The sequence below is a fragment of the Pongo abelii genome, chromosome 19, assembly GCF_028885655.2.
Source record: "Pongo abelii isolate AG06213 chromosome 19, NHGRI_mPonAbe1-v2.0_pri, whole genome shotgun sequence".
In the NCBI taxonomy this organism is placed as follows: Eukaryota; Metazoa; Chordata; class Mammalia; order Primates; family Hominidae; genus Pongo; species Pongo abelii.
Window position 1 is genome coordinate 49,533,877 of NC_072004.2, and position 16,195 is coordinate 49,550,071.

The window sequence follows — 16,195 nt, forward strand, 5'->3', positions numbered from 1 at the left end:
TCAAATATTCTTCTATAAACATTATATTACAATTATAAAGGAAAAGAAGCTTTGAAATATCTGATAAACCTCATCTAAACCCATGTGTTTATTATGCCTTTGACCTTGGGAAATTCCCTAACCTCTCTGAGACTTTGCTCTCTCATTTGTAAAACAAAACTAAGAATAGCACACTTCCTATGGAGAGGAATAAATGAAGTAACATAAAGAGTCTGGCTCATTGCGGCTGCTTGAAAAAGATGAGTCCTATTCCCCATCCCACTCTCAAAGTGCATGAATCTCAAAATGTCCCTGAACAGTCCCCACTAATGGGGGTAGCAGGAGCCTTCCCAGGAAGGAGGTACTCATTAGCACAATATTTGGGGAGAAGAGGGAGTTACGTAAAAGCTTTTATTGGCAGTTAATTTTCTTCAGTCCTCGACTGGGAGACCCTTGAAGCTATCTCTCCTGAAGCAGAATTGTTGCATCACATACAGATCAATCTGAGGCTCCCCCCATTACAAAAGTCTTTTTGTCACAGGCAAACAAGGAACAACTACATGACATGAGAATATACTTGTGCTACAGAGTTATAAACTTATTTTAGGCTGGGTGCGGTGGCTCACTCCTGTAATCCTAGCACTTTGGGAGGCCAAGATGGGTGATCACTTGAGCCCAGGAGTGCGAGACCAGCCTGGGTGTAATGGTGAAACCCTGTTTCTACAAAAAATATAAAAATGATCTAGGCATAATGGTGCATGCCTGTAGTCCCATCTCCTCAGGAGGCTGAGGTGGGAGAATTGCTTGAGCCCAGGAGGCGGAGGTTGCAGTGAGCTGAGATTGTGCCACTGCACTCCAGCCTAGGCAATAGAGTCAGAACTTGTCTTAAAAAAAAAATTATTTCAAAGATCATGGGGTCCAAAGGGAGAAAAACAAGAATGTTTTTGCCCTGTTGTGGCAGTGGCAGAATACAAACCAGAATCAAGATTTGTAAGTGGTAATTTGAAATTGAAATTACCCAAACTTTATTGGTAATTGTTTATTGTTCATTTTTGCTTGTGCTTTCTCATTCATACCAGGCGTTCACACAACTTGATTATGCCTGCAACGTGGATGTTAGTGAGTAGGAAATGGCATCTATTATGACACACATCTAGATTTTAGAGATGTTAAGAAGTTGGAGGAGATAAATAAAACCCCCATCTCCCTGGGACAGAGCACCTGGGGGAAGGGCCGGCTGCGGGTGCAGTGTCAGCAGACTTAAGTGTACCTGCCTGACAGCTTTGAAGAGAGCAGCGGATCTCCTAGCACAGCGTTCGAGCTTGCTAAGGGTCAGATGGCCTCCTCAAGTGGGTCCCTGGCCCATGTGTATCCCGACTGGGAGACACCTCCCAGTAGGGGCCAACAAACACCTCATACAAGAGAGCTCTGGCTGGCATCTGGTGGGTGCCCCTCTGGCACGAAGCTTCCAAAGGAAAGAACAGGCAGCAATCTTTGCTGTTCTGCAGCCCCCACGGGTGATACCCAGGCAAACGGGGTCTGCAGTGGACCTCCAGCAAACTCCAGCAGACCCGCAGCAGAGGGGCCTGACTGTTGGAAGGAAAACTAACAAACAGAAAGGAATAGCACATCCACTCAGAGACCCCATCTGAAGGTCACCAACATCAAAGACAAAAGGTAGATAAATCCACAAAGATGGGGAGAAACCAACGCAAAAAGGCTGAAAATTCAAAAAACCAGAACACCTCTTCTCCTCCAAAGGTTCACAACTCCTTGCCAGCAAGGGAACAAAACTGGACGGAGAACGAGTTTGACAAATTGACAGACGTAGGCTTCATAAGGTGGGTAATAACAAACTCCTCTGAGCTGAAGGAGCATGTTCTAACCCAACACAGGGAAGCTAAGAACCTTGTAAAAAGGTTAGACAAATTGCTAACTAGAATAACCAGTTTAGAGAAGAACATAAATGACCTGATGGAGCTGAAAAACACAGCACGAGAACTTCGTGAAACATACACAAGTATCAATAGCCAAATCGATCAAGAAGAAGAAAAGATATCAGAGATTGAAGATCAACTTAATAAAATAAAACAAGAAGACAATAATAGAGAAAAAAGAATGAAAAGGAATGAACAAAGCCTCCAAGAAATATGAGACTATGTGAAAAGATCATATCTATGTTTGATTGGTGTACCTGAAAGTGATGAGGAGAATGGAACCAATTTGGAAAACACTCTTCAGGATATTATCCAAGAGAACTTCCCCAACCTAACAAGACAGGCCAACATTCAAATTCAGGAAATACAGAGAACACCACAGAGATATTCCTTGAGAAGAGCAACCCTAAGACACATAATCGTCAGATTCACCAAGGTTGAAATGAAGGAAAAAAATGTTAAGGGCAGCCAGAGAGAAAGGTTGGGTTACCCACAAAGGGAAGGCCATCAAACTAACAGCAGATCTCTCTGCAGAAACCCTACAAGCCAGAAGAGAGTGGGGGCCAATATTCAACATTCTTAAAGAAAAGAATCTTCAACCCAGAATTTCATATCCAGCCAAACTAAGTTTCATAAGTGAAAGAGAAATAAAATCCTTTACAGACAAGAACATGCTGAGAGATTTTGTCACCACCAGGCCTGCCTTACAAGAGCTCCTGAAGGAAGCACTAAACATGGAAAGGAACAACCGGTACCAGCCACTGCAAAAACATATCAAATTGTAAAGACCATCGACACTATGAAGAAACCATCAACTATGGGCAAAATAACCAGCTAGCATCATAGTAACAGGATCAAATTCACACATAACCATATTAACCTTAAATGTAAATGGGCTAAATGCCCCAATTAAAAGACACAGACTGGCAAATTGGATAAAAGAGTCAAGACTCATCAGTGTGCTGTATTCAGGAGACCCACCTCACGTGCAAAGACACACATAGGCTCAAAATAAAGGGACGGAGGAATGTTTACCAAGCAAACAGAAAGCAAAAAAAAAGCAGGGGTTTCAATCTTAGTCTTTGATAAAACAGACTGTAAACCAACAAAGATCAAAAAAGACAAAGAAGGGCATTACATAATGGTAAAGGGATCAATGCAACAAAAAGAGCTAACTATCCTAAATATATATATACCCAATACAGGAGCACCCAGATTCATAAAGCAAATTCTTAGAGACCTGCAAAGAGACTTAGACTCCCACACAGTAATAGTGGGAGACTTTAACACTCTATAGTCAATATTAGACAGATCAACGAGACAGAAAATTAACAAGGATTTTCAGGACTTCAACTCAGCTCTGAACCAAGTGGATCTAATAGACATCTACAGAACTTTCCACTGCAAATCAGCAGAATATACATTCTTCTCAGCACCTCATGGCACTTATTCTAAAATTGACCACATAATTAGAAGTAAAACACTCCTCAGCAAATGCAAAATAAAAGAAATCATAACAAAAATCCTCTCAGACCACAGTGCAATCAAATTAGAACTCAGGATTAAGAAACTCACTCAAAACCACATAACTACATGGAAACTGAACAACCTGCTCCTGAATGACTACTCGGTAAATAACGAAATGAAGGCAGAAATAAAGATGTTCTTCATAACCAACGAAAACAAAGACACAACATACCAGAATCTCTGGGAAACATTTAAAGCAGTGTGTAGAGGGAAATTTATATCACTAAATGCCCGCAAGAGAAAGCAGGAAAGATCTAAAATCGACACCCTAACATCCCAATTAAAAAAACTAGAGAAGCGACAGCAAACAAATTCAAAAGCTAGCAGAAAACAAGAAATAACTAAGATCAGAGCAGAAATGAAGGACATAGAGACACAAAAACCCCTTCAAAAAATCAATGAATCCAGGAGTTGGTTTTTTGAAAAGATCAACAAGATAGATAGACCACTACCCAGACTAATAAAGAAGAAAAGAGAGAAGAATCAAATAGATGCAATAAAAAAATCATAAAGGGGATTTCACCACCAATCCCACAGAAATACAAACTACCATCAGAGAATACTATAAACACCTCTAGGCAAATAAACTAGAAAATCTAGAAGAAATGGATAAATTCCTGGACGCATACACCCTCCCAAGTCTAAACCAGGAAGAAGTCGAATCCCTGAATAGACCAATAACAGGTTCTGAAATTGAGGCAGTAATTAATACCCTACCAACCAAAAAAACTCCAGGACCAGACAGATTCACAGCCGAATTCTACCAGTGGTACGAAGAGGAGCTGGTACCGTTCCTTCTGAAATTATTCTAAACAATAGAAAAAGAGGGAATCCTCCCTAACTCATTTTATGAGGCCAGCATTATCCTGATACCAAAACCTGGCAGAGATACAACAAAAAAAAGAAAATTTTTTTGATAAACATCAATGCAAAAAATCCTCAATAAAATACTGGCAAATCCAGCAGCACATCAAAAAGCTTATCCACCACAACCAAGTCAGCTTCATCCCTGAGATGCAAGGCTGGTTGAATATATGCAAATCAATAAACATAATCCATCACATAAACAGAACCAATGACAAAAGCCACATGATTATCTCAATAGATGCAGAAAAGGCCTTCGACAAAATTCAACACCCGTCCATGCTAAAAACTCTCAATAAACTAGGTATCGATGGAACGTACCTCAAAATAATAAGAGCTATTTATCACAAACCCACAACCAATATCATACTGAATGGGCAGAAGCTGGATACATTCCCTTTGAAAACCAGCACAAGACAAGGATGCCCTCTCTCACCACTCCTATTCAACATAGTATTGGAAGTTCTGGCCAGGGAAATGAGGCAAGAGAAAGAAATAAAGGGTATTCAAGTAGGAAAACAGGAAGTTAAATTGTCGCTGTTTGCAGATGACATGTTGTATATTTAGAAAACCCCACTGTCTCAGCCCAAAAATCTCCTTAAGCTTACAAGCAACTTCAGCAAAGTCTCAGGATACAAAATCAATGTGCTAAAATCACAAGCATTCCTATGCACCGATAACAGACAGAGAGCCAAATCATGAGTGAACTCCCATTCACAATTGCTACAAAGAGAATAAAATACCTAGGAATACAACTTACAAGGGATGTGAAGGACCTCTTCAAGGAGAACTACAAACCACTGCTCAAGGAAATAAGAGAGGACACAAATAAATGGAAAAACATTCCATGCTCATGGATAGGAAGAATCAATATTGTGAAAATGGCCATACTGCCCAAAGTAATTTACAGATTCAATGCTATCCCCATCAAGCTACCAGTGACTTTATTCACAGAACTGGAAAAAACTACTTTAAACTTCATATGGAACCAAAAAATAGCCTGCATAGCCAAGACAATCCTAAGCAAAAAGAACAAAGCTAGAGGCATCAAGCTACCTTACTTCAAACTATATTACAAGGCTACAATAACCAAAACAGCATGGTACTGGTACCAAAACAGATACATAGACCAATGGAACAGAACAGAGGCCTCAGAAATAACACCACACATCCACAACCATCTGATCTGACAAACCTAACAAAAACAAGCAATGGGGAAAGGATTCCCTATTCTATAAGTGGTGTTGGGAAAACTGGCTAGCCACAGGCAGAAAACTGAAAGTGGACCCCTTCCTTATGACTTACACAAAAATTAACTCAAGATGGATTAAAGACTTAAATGTAAGACCTAAACATAAAAATCCTAGAAGGAAACCTAGGCAATAACATTCAGGACATAGGCATTGTCAAAGACTTCATGACTAAAACACCAAAAGCAATGACAACAAAAGCCAAAATTGACAAATGGGATCTAATTAAACTAAAGAGCTTCTGCACAGCAAAAGAAACTATCATCAGAGTGAACAGGCAATCTACAGAATGGGAAAAAATTTTTGCAATCTATCCATGTGACAAAGGGCTAATATCCAGAATCTACAAGGAACTTAAACAAATTCACAAGAAAAAAACAAACAACCCCATCAAAAAGTGGGCAAAGGATATGAACAGACAGTTCTCAGAAAGAAGACATTTATGCACCCAACAAACATATGAAAAAAAGCCATCATCACTGGTCATTAGAGAAAAGCAAATCAAAACCACAATGAGATACCATCTCACGCCAGTTAGAATGGTGATCATTAAAAAGTCAGGAAACAACAGATGCTGGAGAGGAAGTGGAGAAATAGGAACACTTTTACACTGTTGATGGGAGTGTAAATTAGTTCCACCATTGTGGAAGACAGTGTGGCAATTCCTCAAGGATCTAGAACCAGAAATACCATTTGACCCAGCAATCCCATTACTGGGTATATACCCAAAGGATTATAAATTATTCTGCTATAAAGACACATACACACATGTGTTTATTGTGGCACTATTCACAATAGCAAAGACTTGGAACCAACCCAAATGTCCATCAATGATAGACTGGATAAAGAAAATGTGGCACATATACACCATGGAATACTATCCAGCCATTAAAAAGGATGAGTGCATTGCTTTGCAGGGACATGGATGAAGCTGGAAACCATCATTCTCAGCAAGCTAACACAAGAACAGAAAACCAAATACCACATGTTCTCTCTCATAAGTGGGAGTTGAACAATGAGAACACACAGACACATAAAGGGGAACATCACACACTGGGGCATATCTGGGGGTGGGGGGCTAGGGGAGGGACAACATTAGGAGAAATACCTAATGTGGGTGACGGGTTGGTGGGTGCAGCAAACCACCATGGCACATGAATACCTATGTAACTAACCCGCACGTTCTGCACATGTACCCCAGAACTTAAAGTATAATAAAAAAAGAACTTGTCCATATAACAAAATACCACCTGTTCCCCTAAAACTATTGAAATAATAAAAATAATAATAGTAAATAAAAAATAAAATAGATCAGAAAAGAAAAAAAAGTTGAAGAGATGGAAGCTCAGAAACATTAATTAACTTTCTCAAAGTCACTCAAACCCATACTGAAAGAGAAACCCATACTCTTCCGACTAACATTATAACCTCATAAATGTCATCCGTCATGTTTTTTGGTGCCATGGCTAGCCTCCTGGGTGACTGCTTTGTCTTTTTTTTTTTTTTTTTTTTTGAGATTGAGACCACCCTGGCCAACATGGTGAAACCCCATCTCTACGAAAAATACAAAAACTTAGCCAGGCATGGTGGCAGGCGCCTGTAGTCCTAGCTACTCAGGAGGCTGAGGCAGGAGAATCACTTGAACCCGGGAGGCGGAGGTTGCAGTGAGCCAAGATTGCACCACTGCACTCCAGTCTGGTGACACAGTGAGACTCTGTCAAAAAAAAAAAAAAGGAAAGAAAGAAGAAAAGAAAGAAAGAAAGAGAGAGAGAGAAAGAAAGAAAAAGAAAGAAAGAAAGAAAGAAAGAAAGAAAGAAAGAAAGAAAGAAAGAAAGGAAGGAAGGAAGGAAGGAAGAAAGAGAAAGGGAGAGAAGTTAAACTTTTGGACTATACATTCTTAGGTGGATAGTGGGGGAAATGAAGATGGCCAAGGGAGGTGGTAAATCTGACAAATGGGGTAAAAGGAAGATCAATGATTCTTAGTCTTTTATTTCAAAGAACTTGTATTTGAGAGTGGTTGTGCAAATCAATAAAACTTAACTGTGCTATGGTGAGAAGGGGGCTCTTAAGACTCTCAGAATTGTGCCACAACCTGCACAATCACTTTTTTCTTTTGCTTGACTGTGCATTCGTGCATGCCTTGAAAATGTTTCATTATTTGATTCAGTAGCTCAGGAAACACTCAGTGAAAGCTCACACTGAACACAGTGCTGTCAGAGATACAAAGAATCTGTCTGCTGGGGACATATGGTTTAGGTCACATCAAATTGCCATAACGTGGCATAAACATACGTGGAGAAAAATCCATAGCCCCAAATGCCTATATTGGTTAAAGAGAAAGATAAAAGTAGAGTGAATTTACAGAACTTAGAAAAAGAACTAGATCACAAAGGAACACAAAATAAAGGGAATAATAAATGTAAGGGCAGGAGGAAATTGAAAAATTAAAAAGCAATTTATTTGATTAATCAACAAGATTAAAAGTTTTGTTTTTCCTTGTTTTGCTTTTTTGTCTGGTTTTCCATCTTTTTAGACAACCCACTAGCACTTTTATTTTTTTCACTAGCATCTTTATTATTTTAAAGAAATGAACAAATAAAATGGTGGTTGATGCAGGTGTGAAAAGGAAATAGACTTCTGAGCAGGAAATTATGTAGAAGGCCAGATCTTTCACAATCTTACTCATATGTCTGATATGCACCTTGTAATAAAGCTTACAACTGTCTTCTTCTGTATTTTATGACCATCAAAACAACCTTGTCAGATTATTTATACAAAGTGCCATTTGTGACATATAAGCTTTAAAGTTTCAATGTTTATTCCTATGGACATGTTATTTCAAGTATAGCATGCCATTGGTTTCCGTGGATAAAATTTTCATATTGGCAACTCTCTTCTTTTATTATATTTACTTATTTATTTATTTATTTTTGAGACGGAGTTTCACTCTTGTTGCCCAGGCTGGAGTGCGGTGGCATGATCTCGGTTCACTGCAACCTCCATCTCGCAGGTTCGAGTGAGTCTCCTGCCTCAGCCTCCCAAGTAGCTGGAATTACAGGTGCCTGCCACCACGCCTGGCTAACTTTTTAAAATTTTTTTTATTATTATTTTTTTAATAGAGATGGGGTTTCATCATGTTGGCCAAGATGGTCGTGAAATCCTGACCTCAGGTGATCCACCCACCTCGGCCTCCCAAAGTGCTGGGATTATAGGTGTGAGCCACCGGGCCCGGCCTGACAACTCTCTTCTACATCTAAAAGTGCGAATTATTTTGTATGAAATAGAAACCTCAAGAACTGCTAATCTTTTCTTCTCCCTTTAAGACCCAAAGAAAAAAATCAATACACAGAAAACTCTAGTAGATTTCTTCCTCTAAAATCATACCTGAGAAAGATTTGTTTCCATCAAAATATGTATTAAGAAATTTGAAAACATAAATGAATGGTTTTAAAAATAGGCACAGGCCGTGCATGGTGGCTCACGCCTGTAATCCTAACACTTTGGGAGGCCGAGGCGAGTGGATCACCTGAGGTCAGGAGTTTGAGACCAGCCTGGCCAACATAGCGAAACCCTGACTCTACTAAAAATACAAAAATTAGCTGGGCGTGGTGGCACATGCCTCTTATCCCAGCTACTTGGGAGGCTGAGGAAGCAGAATCGCTTGGACCCAGGAGGTGGAGGTTGCAGTGAGCCGAGATTACACCACTGCACTCCAGCCTGTGCAAAAGGGAGTGAGACTCCATCTCAAAAAAAAAAAAAAAAAAAAAAGGCACAAAAGCCAAACTTGTTTAATAAAAAATTGATAATGCAGATAAATCAATAACAGAATAAAAAGCCTCAGGGACGTTATCAAGAAAAATTTTATAAAGTACCTGGCTCCGTTGGGATTACTGGAAAACTTTTTTTAAAACTTCAAAATCAGGCCAGGCACCGTGGCTCTCACCTATAATCCTTACACTTCGGGAGGCCAAGGCAGTCATATCACTTGAGGCCAAGAGTTCAAGACCAGCCTGGCTAACACAGTGAAATCCTCACCCCTACTGAAAATACAAAAATTAGCCAGGCATGATGGCAGGTGTCTGTAATCCCAGCTACTCGGGAGGCTGAGGCAGGAGAATCGCTAGAACCCAGGAGGCAGAGGTTGCAGTGAACCAAAATCATGCCACTGCACTCCAGCCTGGTGAGACCCTGTCTCAAAAACAAAAACCAAAAGACAAAAACAAAAAAACTTCAAAATCATATAATTATCACATTATTAAATATATATTGTTTGACACACAAAAAATGGCAGGCTACAACATTCAGTTTTATATATTTCATAAACAATATTATGGCGATCAATAATATTTTCAGCCTTATCTCTTATCATCTTAATAATATTACATTGTTTTATAATTTGTAAACATCAAATAAACAGAATTTTATATTCTGCTTTTATCACATAACACCTCTACAACTCTTTCAAGTTGTTACGCTTTTAGTTATATGTTACATTTCATCAAGAAGATGCTTAATACAATGTTGCATGTAGAAACTATTTTTAAAAGATGCATATTAATGAACTGGGCACTTCTCGATTGTTAAAATTGAAATTGCTCTCAACTCATACTTAATCATAAATAATAGTCATAAATCATTTACTCAACAAATATTTATTGGAAATCTATTATTTGCCTAACACTGTGCTAAATCCAGAAAAGACAGTGGTGAACAAAACAAACCTGGTCCTTGTTCTTGAGGAGGTTGACAGTAAACAAGTGACTTCTATGGACAAAAGTTTAGAACGTCAGGGGAGCTTAGAATGGAAACACTGCCCTCACCTGGCAGTTGGAGGGGGAATGGGTTCAGAGAAGGATTTCCAGAAAAAGTAACATTTGAGTTAAGATCTGAAGAATGCAAATGAGGTGAAGAGTTAATTTGGTGAAGAAGGGTGGGAAGAATTTTCTAGACAGAAGTAAGAAGGAGTATGTCAAGTTCAAAAGACTGACAGCACAGAGCTGGAAGGATAGAGGCAGGAGATGAGGTTGGAACCATGCTCAGGTGTCCGACTGTGCATTGTCTGGTAAGCCACTTTAAGGGTTCCTGGCTTTACCCTAAGAGTAATGGGAAGCCGGCCAGACACCGTAGCTCACGCCTGTAATCCCAGCACTTTGGGAGGCCGAGGCGGGCAGATCACCTGAGGTCAGGAGTTCGAGACCAGCCTGGCCAACATAGTGAAACCCCATCTCTACTAAAAATACAAAAATTAACCAGGCTGCACCTGTAGTCCCAGCTACTTGGGAGGCTGAGGCACGAGAATCACTTTAACCTGGGAGGCAAAGTTTGCAGTGAGTCAAAATCACGCCGCTGCACTCCAGGCTGGGCAACAGAAGGAGACTATGTCTCAAAAGAAAGGCCTGGACACGGTGTCTCATGCCTGTGATCCCAGCACTTTGGGAGGCCCAGGTGGGCGGATCATGAGGTCAAGAGGTGGAGACCATCCTGGCTAACACGGTGAAACCCCATCTCTACTAAAAATACAAAAATTAACCAGGCTGCACCTGTAGTCCCAGCTACTTGGGAGGCTGAGGCACGAGAATCACTTTAACCTGGGAGGCAAAGTTTGCAGTGAGTCAAAATCACGCCACTGCACTCCAGGCTGGGCAACAGAAGGAGACTGTGTCTCAAAAGAAAGGCCTGGACACGGTGTCTCATGCCTGTGATCCCAGCACTTTGGGAGGCCCAGGTGGGCGGATCATGAGGTCAAGAGGTGGAGACCATCCTGGCTAACACGGTGAAACCCCATCTCTACTAAAAATACAAAAAATTAGCCGGGCATGGTGGCACATGCCTGCAGTCCCAGCTACTTGGGAGGCTGAGGCAGGAGAATCTCTTGAACCCGGGAAGCGGAGGATGCAGTGAGCTGAGATCATCCCACTGCACTCCAGCCTGGCGACAGAGCAAGACTCCATCTCAAAAAAACAAAAAGTAATGGGAAGTCATTGGAGGATGTTAAGCAGGAAGACACGGCATCAGATGAACATTTTTCAAAGTCCTTTCTAGCTGAAGCAGGCTAGAGCAGTCATGGAAAAAACCTTTCAGGATATGGTTTCAGCAGCCCAAATGAGAACAGATGGTGATGTGGACTAAGGTGGGGACAGTGGAGAAATAGGCAGAGTTGAGAGAGATTTAGAATTAAGCCAGCAGAGTTGAGAGAGATTTAGAATTAAGCCAGCAGAGTTGAGAGAGATTTAGAAGTAAGCCGAGGGACCTGACAATTGATGGGAATTCGTGTCTATTATTTCAATTGCTCCTCTTCCATCTCAATCCAATGGATAAGAACCAGAATGGGCCCAGTCACTGGTGGGAGCTGTTTATGAGATACTGCTTCTCACCCCAGATTAAAAACCATAGCTTAGCCAAACATTGAAAGGAAGAAAGGATCCAAATGTGGAGAGAGAACCTGGATATATGCCAAAGCTTAAGCAGCCAGAAGCAGAAATCTCTATCAAGGCCTGGGATCAAGAGTTCTGATACAGGAACTGCAAATCAATCAAGAGCAAATAAAAACAAAGGGCATAGTAGGAAGGTTAACACTTGTGCTCCTCATGAGCTGAAAGAGCTAACATTTATTGAGCCAGGAACTATACCAAAAACTTTACATACTTTATCTCATTGCTTTCTCACAACAAATACTATTATCTTTATTTTACCAATGAGGAAACTGAGGTTGGGGGACATATTCAGAGTCATATGGGTGAGGCTCAAATCCAGGAGTATTTGATTCTAAATGCTAGTGCTTCTAATTAAAACCTAGACTCTCTCTTTCTCCTTTTTTTTTTAGATGGAGTTTCACTCTTGTTGCCCAGGCTGGAGTGCGATGGCGCGATCTCGGCTCACCGCAACCTCCGCCTCCCAAGTTCAAGCAATTCTCCTGCCTCAGCCTCCCTAGTAGCTGGGATTACAGACATGCGCCACCTTGCCCGGCTAATATTTTTTTTTTATTTTTAGTAGTGACGGGGTTTCTCCACATTGGTCAGGCTGGTCTTGAACTCCCGACCTCAGGTGATCCGCCTGCCTCGGCCTCCCAAGATGCTGGGATTACAACACCGTGCCCAGCCTTTTTTTTTTTTTTTTTTTTTTTTTTTTTTAAAGCAACAGGGTCTTGCTCTGTCATCCAGGCTGGAGTGCAGTGGTGCATAGATCACTGCAGCCTTCACCTCCTGAACTCAAGCAGTCCTCCCACCTCAGCCTCCCAAGTAGCTGGGACTACAGGTGTACGCCACCATGCCTGGCTAGCTTTTTTTGTTTTTGTTTTTGAGATGGATTCTTGCTCTGCCACCAAGGCTCGAAGGCAGTGGCAGGATCTTGGCTAACCGCACCCTCCACCGCCTGGGTTCAAGTGATCCTTCCACCTCAGCCTCCTGAGTAGCTGAATGACAGGCACGCACCACCACTCCCAGGTAATTTTTGTATTTTTAGTAGAGACAGGGTTTTACCATGTTGGCCAGGCTGGTCTTGAACTCCTGACCTCAAATGATCCACCTTCCTTGGCCTCCCAAGTGCTGGGATTACAGACGTGAGCCACCACACCCGGCCCTGGCTAGTTTGTTTGTTTGTTTGTTTTGTAGAGATGGGGTCTTGCTATGTTATCCAGGCTGTTCTCAAACTTCTGGGCTCAAGGGATCTTCCCGCCTTGGTCTCTCAAAGTGCTGGAATTACAGGCATGAGCAACCACATCCAGCCCAAAATCTAGGCTCTTAATCATTGTGCAAACTGGTCTCCCAAATTATTAGGCCTCTTGGAAGACAAGAGAGTTTTCATTACTCTGGTAAGAATAACCATTCTGGAATAATCTCCCTGGTATTTGTGATAGCATTTATTTTATAAAACACATTTGATACCAAGAAAATCATGGGTCTATTTCTGTTAAACACAGGCAAGCAAAAGTCATATGTAAAAACACAGCTAGACAGAACATCTAGGGCCTTCACAAGTATCTGCTTTAATTAATGTTGGTAAACAAAATGACCCAATGCAGTGACACATTTGCAAAAATTATATCTAAATCCAACTAAACCACAGTTTCCCAGTCAATATAGCTTAAGTTTCTCTGAAAACAAAACAGTTTATATATTGTGAAAAGCAAAAAAACACAGCTGGGCTCAGTGGCTCATGCCTGTATTCCCAGCACTTTGGGAGGCTAAGGTGGGCAGATTGCTTAAGCCCAGGAGTTTGAGACCAGTCTGAGCAAGGAAACCAAGTCTCTACAAAATACAAAAAAATTAGCTGGGTGTTGTGGTGCATGGTCTATAGTCCCAGCTCCTCGAGAGTCTGAGATGGGAGGATCACTTGAGCCTAGGGAGGTCGAGACTGCAGTGAGCCACGATTGCATCACTGCACTCCAGCCTGGGTGACAGAGTGAGATCCTGTCTCAAAAAAAAAAAAAGAAAAAGAAAAATAAGAAACCCCTTTTCACAGTGATGAAACAATCAGCTAACTGCTAAAGAATCTTCACAGGCGCGGCTGGGTATGGTGGCTAATGCCTGTAATCCCAGCACATTGGGAGGCCAAGGCAGTACGATTGCTTGAGGTCAGGAGTTTGAAACCAGCCTGGTCAATCTAGCAAAACTTCCTCTCTACAGAAAAGAAAAAAATTAGCCAGGCATCTTCACGCTCAGTGCCTGTAGTCCCCGCACTTTCAAAGCCTGAAGCAGGACGATCCTTTGAGCCCTGGAAGGTCGAAGCTGCAGTGAGTTGTGATCGCACCACTGCACGCCAGCCTGGGTGAAAGAGTGAGACCCTGTCTCAAAAAAAAAAGAGAATCTTCACAGGCATCCCTTCCTCCCAAGTCTCCTCCCTTGTCTTATCTGAAGGTTTGTTCCCCAGAACTATAAGAACCCTCTACATCTCTTTCTCTCAGCCCAGCCAAGTTCCTCTGGGCTGGAGTCCTACATCCCTGGCCTCAGCTACAAGGTGAGTCCAGTCTAAGGGTCAGCTCCTCTCATTGTCTATTTCATTTATTTATTAGAAGTGTAGACCTAAAGTGTCTACTTCATCCTGTCTTGCCTAAAGTGGGTATATCTGGAAGAGTCTAGCCACAGACGAGATTTTCATCTTAGAGTTATGAGGTCTCTTTGAGAGACTCTCCATTCCATTGAATAAGCATGGCTTAGATCTCTGGACAATCTGTACTTACCTTGAGAATTAAAAGATTCCACAGGGTTGAGATGCTGAAAAGATGAGAAAGTTCCAGGAGCTCTGATCTACTTAGGAGTCCCCGCAGTTTGGCTGAGGACAGTGGTAATCCTCAAAGGCTAGAAATGGCTTTCAAATCTGAGCGCTCTGCAGAACAAGTCCAGGAAAAATGCTGCTTTGGTATTTCTGAGAATGAAACTAGAAGGTTGCCGCCTTTTTAAAGTTTCCTTTTCTCAGAATGCTCCTACTCATTTTAGGCCTGCCATTCTAGCCTCAAGGGGGGAAAATGTGCTATTTCCTGTTTATCAATAGACTAAGTGGGCCAAAGACTAGTTCTGGCTAAAGACTAAAGAAACTTTATCAGAAGAAATGCTTCAACACTTTGGAGAATAATGCTACAAAAAAGTTTTTTTGGATACACACCAAACTGTTATTAAGGATTACTTTCTCAGAAGTAGAACTGGAGAGGAAGAAGATGGAAAGGGAGGAGAGAACTGTTATTTTGTACAGTAGGCCTGAGTTACTCAACAAATATTTTTTATTGGCAAGGAAAAGGGAAAAAACAAAACAAAAAGAAACAGTGAAAGAGCCAGAAAGGAAATTAAACAGTGCATCTCACTGACTTTCTCATTTAATTTTTATAGTAGCCTCCATAATCCTAATAGTTGTTGTAATTAGATGCCGAGATGAAATTCCTGCTGGATTCACTGTTATTAATTTAGCTGCTAATACTGTTGCTATTGTTCTGATCAAGTTTCTGCTACTTTTTGACCTGCTGTCTCCCTCAACAGCCGTAGGAGTCACAATTCCCTTGAGCTCCTGTTGGTTTCTTGTTCCATTTCTTTTGGGTGTCTATGCTTATACACTGAAAAAATTATTACAGTGTGGATTTAGCAATCATTTTTAGCTATAAGAAAAGGTGCTGTGCACTAGAGGGAATTGAATTAGAGATGTCATTCATTAATCAGATAATTAGTTCCCAATCTTGGCTGCTTGTTCAAATCTTTTGGCATGCTTTTTAAAAATTCAGATGCTAAGGTCCTTCCCCAGACATTCTGAATTAGACTATCAAGTAGTGGTGCAATATCAGGAGGTAGAGACATATCACATATACACAACACACACATATAGGCATAAACATAGAGACAGACACAAACAGATCTTATAATTTTCATTTAAAATCTTAGCCATGATTAGGTATACATAAACACAAAATTTAATAATTTTGATAAAAATTGATTCTCATCTTTGCCTATTAATATTTTCTTTCTATCTCAACTTTCCAAAGACATTTGTTTAGGATGACAGCTTTCTTTTAAAAAAAATCCTTTTAGATATAAAAGTTCAAATCTTCAAAGGTATACCAATCTTCATTGTGACTCAAAACCAGTAAATTTTTATGGCTTAAAACCTATAAGCCTTTTATCACTTAACCATGGATGTAAGAGGCGTCCCCAAGGA

General features: G+C 40.9%; 1 protein-coding gene across 2 annotated transcripts in view; it reads right to left on the reverse strand.

The window, feature by feature from the left end:
- The window catches only part of SLFN12L (schlafen family member 12 like), a 64,032-nt gene extending 49,051 nt beyond the window's left edge, over window positions 1-14,981 (reverse strand). The window contains exon 1 of one of the 2 annotated variants that reach the window (XM_054535312.2): window positions 14,736-14,981. The gene's annotated coding sequence lies outside the window, so the exon portion shown is untranslated. The remainder of the gene's footprint in view (window positions 1-14,735) is intronic. The other variant, XM_009251523.4, reaches the window with a different exon arrangement.
- Between the last annotated feature and the right edge of the window lie 1,214 nt (window positions 14,982-16,195).